The sequence below is a fragment of the Nomia melanderi genome, chromosome 5 (assembly GCF_051020985.1).
Source record: "Nomia melanderi isolate GNS246 chromosome 5, iyNomMela1, whole genome shotgun sequence".
Taxonomy (NCBI): Eukaryota; Metazoa; Arthropoda; class Insecta; order Hymenoptera; family Halictidae; genus Nomia; species Nomia melanderi.
Window position 1 is genome coordinate 7,816,458 of NC_135003.1, and position 6,000 is coordinate 7,822,457.

The 6,000-nt window shown below is 45.0% G+C and overlaps 1 long non-coding RNA gene across 1 annotated transcript in view; it reads left to right on the top strand.

Moving 5' to 3' along the window:
• The window catches only part of LOC143174567 (uncharacterized), a 63,053-nt gene extending 57,480 nt beyond the window's left edge, over positions 1–5,573 (top strand). The window contains exon 5 of the long non-coding RNA XR_012998718.1: positions 5,426–5,573. This is a non-coding gene — a long non-coding RNA (uncharacterized LOC143174567). The remainder of the gene's footprint in view (positions 1–5,425) is intronic.
• The last annotated feature ends 427 nt before the right edge of the window (positions 5,574–6,000 follow it).

Sequence of the window (6,000 nt, forward strand, 5' to 3'; positions counted from 1 at the left end):
CCCGTTCGAGTGATTCCAGGTTTTAAGCCCCGGCGTTCAATCATCCGACACTTCACGTCGGCGGATAGCATCGTCGTCGCTGGGTGGAAGACGGCGACGACAACGACAGCGCCGCAAAGACGTCGTTCCCGAGGACTCACCGAGTCAGCCGGCCTAGAGACCGCCACGCGAATTGTTAGAGCGACTTTTGATGGATTATCTGCCCGCTGTGGAGTCAGTCGATGCGAATTTATAGCGGGAACACCGGCAACCAGCCGCGAGCCGGTGTTGTTGGCTGTAGTCGGCACGACGCGCGCTGAGGGCTGCTCTCCGCCGAGTTCTTCGTCACGAAGTTGGATCGTTACGTTGATCGCGGCGCTGATAAAACTTTTCCATTTACACAATTCACTCGGGCCCGCTCGTGATCATGAAGGACCGATTGACAGGATACGACCGAGTTTCGTGGATTTCCAAGAATTTATCGTGCCGATAAGTTCGCGAGGGTGGCGAAGCCGGTGGCCACCCCGCGCGATGAATGATCGCCGTTTTTCTCGGAAGAAGTAAATTTGCTGGGTGATTTATTCATTTCCCGGCGGTTGCTTGTTAAAGTGATGCGTCTGTGGGTCTGAACGTTAGAAATTTTGCGGTGGAGAGCTGCAGTTTCATTTTTGCCTATGAAATCCGCTTGTTCTGCGCCTGTAAAATAAAGATTGAGATATGGAGGCAACAAAAGTCTTCCAAGGTTCTTAGACATTTGTGTCTAAAACAAGCCCTTGTAGTCTTAGATAAAGCGGTCTAGTGGATATTGAGGTATTTTGGTCACGCGTTTTGAAAATGTATATATAGGTATAATAGATAAGACAAAGGAACAACGCTGTTATTTACAGTTACGGTGCATTAATTAACCGTCCTAGATTCGACAGCGCCTAATCCCTGAGCCGTGATCGCGGATCCTCGAAGACGACCATAATTCGTGTCTAGAAGAGCCCGAGGGGCATCGATTCAAATTACCGTTGACCGAAGGCTAAGTAATTTATCCGGCGATGACGTAACGCTCCCTTCGGTAAATCATTCGGATTGGTACATCAGCCTCGGCAGGGGCAGCCTGTACGCAATAGCCATCAGTACTAGGCGTTCCTACGCGAGACTCCGACGGGGGTTAGGCAGTGGCGGACGATGGCAAGAGCTGGCGGCAGGGGCGAGGGGTAGGGCTACAGGCACCGGAAGGAAATCATCAGTACCTGACTTGCAGAGTCGCGGAGCAATGGACAATGAGTTATTACCTTCTGGCCTTGCGATAGTACCACATGCTAGGCGACCCATTATGTCGTCCGCATTGAAACATCTCGGCGAGGGCCCGCATTTAGGCACGAAATAACCAAGATCGTCGCGCTTTGTTTCCGCGGGGGTTGCGTGTCGCGGCGTCCCGACGGCTTCCGGCGCCGCGACGGAATCTCATTGTGACGGTAATACCCGACTTCGTATCGGTGACCAACCCCTTCGGCCTCCCGACCCCACGGATCGCTTAATTTCAGGGCAGAAATACTCTACGCGGCACTCGATCCTCGCATTAAGTGATTTACGCTGTTACGGGTTTGGAATATCGCGGGGGCAGAGTCGATACATCTCGACCACCCTCGTCGTTTCGAGCGCACGACAATTTGTCCCTGCGCGGCTAATGTTTTCTCGTTACCGTGGGGTTTGTACGTTCGAAACGCAGAAACTGAACGATAATGAAATTTGGTTGAAGGTTCTGTCGTTTAATTCTTCGATTTTCCCTGTGCAACGTGATTCAATCGAAATTTGTTATTGCTAGAGGATGCAGTACTTTTATATTTATCGATAAATTGCAGTTATAAAATGTACTGTGGTGAGTTTGACAGAAATAATTTTGAACATAACATGTTATCGTTAAATTGGTTTAATAATTGGTGAAATAACGGATTCTATGCATTATTCAGGTTTTATCGTGCGAATCTCAAACCTGCAAACATGTAGTAAATATTTAACTATTAGAGAATCAATTTCAGCTTTAACTCAGCGTTTCGAGTATACCTTACGTAAAGAGATCACGTGTATAGGGATCGCTGCAGGGTACTTAATTTCTGTGAAATATCAGACGATCGGTTTACCTGCGGTGCCGTGTTGCTCCGTATTTACGAGAATCGTTTTCCATAAACACGTTTCAATTTCGCATAATAAGAGGTAAAGATTTCGCCGACCGCGGTGCATTATTGGCCCCTGGGATCAGCAGATCCGATGGGATATGGGCATACGTCTGCGCCGGATCGAATGTCCCGATCGCTGGGTTCGCTGACATTTATACTTTCGCCTTCCGCCCCCTCTGCCAACCCCTATAAAGTGTTCTAAACAGTTCTGTAGCTCTAAATCTTTACGATTCGCCGCCGTTTGGTGCGGTCGTGAAGTTTATTCAGTTTTATGTAAATAAGAGGGAAAATGAACGTCGTAGTGAAGTTTGATTTTTCATTGAGATCAATTTACTTTGATTTTTACATGGAATTTCTTGGGAATGCCAAAAAAGGAACGTTTCAATGGACCGGTACGGCTTGAAAAAAAACATTCATTTATTATCCTGACAAATATATAGAAACATATATTTGTCGGGAGAAAGAAATCATCTCGTCCAAGATCGCTTCGGACTGTCAACAAAAATGTTACACGTTGCAACATCGAAAAAGATTATACGAGATGTATCTCGGAAATTTTGTCTCGTCTTTTCTCCACCTCAAATTTTGAATCTACTTTACCTCGTGTTTCTCTTTTCGTTTATATTAAGCCTGGCTTACCACGTGAACTTATTTCCAAGGTTGATCGCGTGAAAACGAAAAATTTAGATTTCATCACCAGACGATTTTAATTATATCGATTAAAACTTTTCTTGCTGGAAAGAAACATCGAGATACTGGCTTCGAAATTAAATCATTTCATCGATGATCAGGAAATTTACAGAAACCTTTAATCAGTTCGCCGGTCTTGAAACGTGACCGGTCGCAAAGAGGGAGAGCATTTATTTTTTCTAACCGATCAGACTAGACCTAACGGGAACTGGCAACTGGCGCAGGTAATTTCCGGCAGCCGAATGGAGTAGATTGGTTTCCTGTTACTGATATTTAAATGGGCTGGGTCGCACCGGAACAGTTTGAAAAATTTATGGCTCCTTCCAGATTGGAATCGTATAGTCCGTTATAGGAGAATATAATATTGAGTCTTAAATCCGTAATGGATTCAATGAAACGAACATATACTCGCATTTACGACTAATTTATGAATTAATAAATCTTATCTACTGTAGATCACGTACGTTTTAACGACAAAATCTAATAGATTCCGTGACTTGCACATATTTTTATTACACTTCTTCCTTTCCTTCGAGCAGTATTCACATCCATTAAGTAAATATTATCCGAGGCAATAAATAGTAATTTATAACAGTAATAACATGTATACACTCTGCACAGACTCCTCATTTACCATCATAAAGTCTGCTATTTCCTAATTCCGAAATTTCTTTCACTTAAAAAAGTTAATCTCCTTATTTCCTTTACGCCTACATCAAAAGAGAAACTGCGGCAATCACTTTACGTCTTCTTTAAAACTGAAGAAATTAACGAATTTTTTCCTATCGCTATAAGCAATTACATTATTCATAACTACTTTGCGTGATCCCTAAGAAACGGAAAACTCCACAAAACATTCAACACAGTCGGATATTCTCTTCATCACGGTGAACACTCGTTTCGTAGGAACGAAGCGTTCGCGGACGTTGAACTTGAGAAAATCCCTAGTATCAACGTGGGATGCGTAGACGTTCCGCGCGCGCAATTTAGCCGCATTACCGTTTCGCTAACAAAGCGGCCGCCTTCGCGCCGATAAACCCGAGAACAGAGGTAATCCAAATCGCGAAAGTTTTCTTCAGTCCCGTAACCCGTTCCAGAGCACACTTTTCCGCCGGTTAGAATTTCTCTCCAACGCGGCACGAAACAGGGTCCGGGCGGTCCGATTTTAGTGACTTTAATCGCCCTCATTAGCGTCGAGCGTAAGTATATGCGTCTCGAGCCGCCACAGGCCGCGGGTTTCTGTGTACGCGTCGACTGCACGTTAATTACCGGCGCATCAGCACCGAAACGCTAATCGAATCTTCGTAGGCTCCGCATTCCGTTCCGCCACCTAGCAGAAACTGGCGCGCGCAATACCTTGATGAATTTAAGCAGTGCTTCGTCTATTGTCCCGATCCCTACGCAGCTGAAGCTGTACCTGTACGTACACCTTGCTAATTGTAGCTGCGGTCGATAGTCCTACTTTCATAGACGCATTTCGGGCTTTGAACCTTTACAAGACAAGATTCCTGAAACATTTTTCTACTGTCGTTGACTCTAAGAAAGATTACCTGCATGTCTTTTGACTTTGACAAATCATTCAACAGTAGCTTGACAATAGTTTCATAAACATTCTTCCACATATCTGTCATACTTGGTGGAATATTAACCCTTAGCACTCCAGGTTGTTTTGTAATCTATCAGCAACTGCAACTAATTTTTATAGTATTCCTAGCAAAAACGAGAAATGCTATAACATTTCTTCGATCTTTTATTTTCCTTCTTAGTACAAAATTTGGATGTGTGGAAAATCGAATAATTTTAGAGTAGTTTGTTTAAGATTCATTAAAATATTTAACATTATAACTGGTGCAATATTGGAGCCTACAGAGTTCAAAGGGTTAAAAGTGTACAAAATATACAACTTCAATATGAAATACTATAATAACATCGATCCATTTCTCTACACTTTCGCTTACCCTATCGCCTACCAGCTCCCCAATCCCTCCCGAATCCCTCTGTAATGATCAAAATTTCGACTCGTCGGACGAGATCGAGTTAACTCGATTCTTTCCCCTTTTCCCGAAAGCGCCATTGGCATACTTTGTGAGGCCGGCACTTGGTCCGGCGGCGGTAATAGACGTTCCAGCCTACATTTTCGAGGGTGTTGGGCAGCAACCGGTGTGAATTCGCGTAAATTTGTTGGGGGCGGCAAAAATGGCGGTGGCGAGGGTTGGGAACGGGCAAAAGGGTGAATCGTGAATAATGCTGCCGGTTTAAACGGTGGCCATCCGGTCATCGGTGGGACGGGCTGGCGGAGGAGGGGTGCCGTTTATGCCGCATCAGAGTTCGCCAAATTTATTCCATTGCCGGTGGGCCGCGTTCACGCGACTTCCACGATGCCGTGTGCGGGTACTCGTGATGAATGCGCGCATTAAAATTGTCATTGGCGCGGCCGCTGGGCCGCGCGCCGTTGTAAAGTGCACGGTTCGCTCGGCGCGCACAACGCCGCCGGGGCGGCAGTCCTCTTCCCCGGATAATCCATTCGCCGCTAAATTGTTCGCCGACCGCCCCGGTTAAATAGATAATAACAGTTACTATTATTTCAGCCGTGGACCAAGCAAAAGTGCGGGGCCGCTGGACCACTGACGTAACGCCGACGTGTTTCGACTCCTGCGGGACAGCGCGCCGGAACGGAATGTTAGCTGACACGTCCGCGCAATTCATACTGTGTCCGAGAACGTTGGCAGAGGTTATTTCGAGTTTCAATAAAATTTTATACGACGATGGGTTTGCATCTATCGTGGTACCAAGTATAAATTTTTGTTATTTTCTCTTCTGAACTCTGTTTCTTTGGAAGAACAATTACGTCAAATGATTATGATAGTATCATGATATTATAATTTACTGTTGAAGTCCATTTAAGGATTACTAGTACAATCATTTCATATTCATAATACCAAAAGGGAACCGTATAAAATAATATTACCAAAGATCAACAATCTCAATTCTTAGAACACGCGACAAAGTAATTCTCGAAAGGTACCCATCGATCTCAGTGCCGGACTGCAGCAAGCATTGATTGGATTTAAACCGGGCGAATCAGCCAGGACTTCCGCTAACTAGAAAAATATTTCCAGCCGGTGAGTCTCTACATAAATCTCGATCACGAAGCTACAGCGAC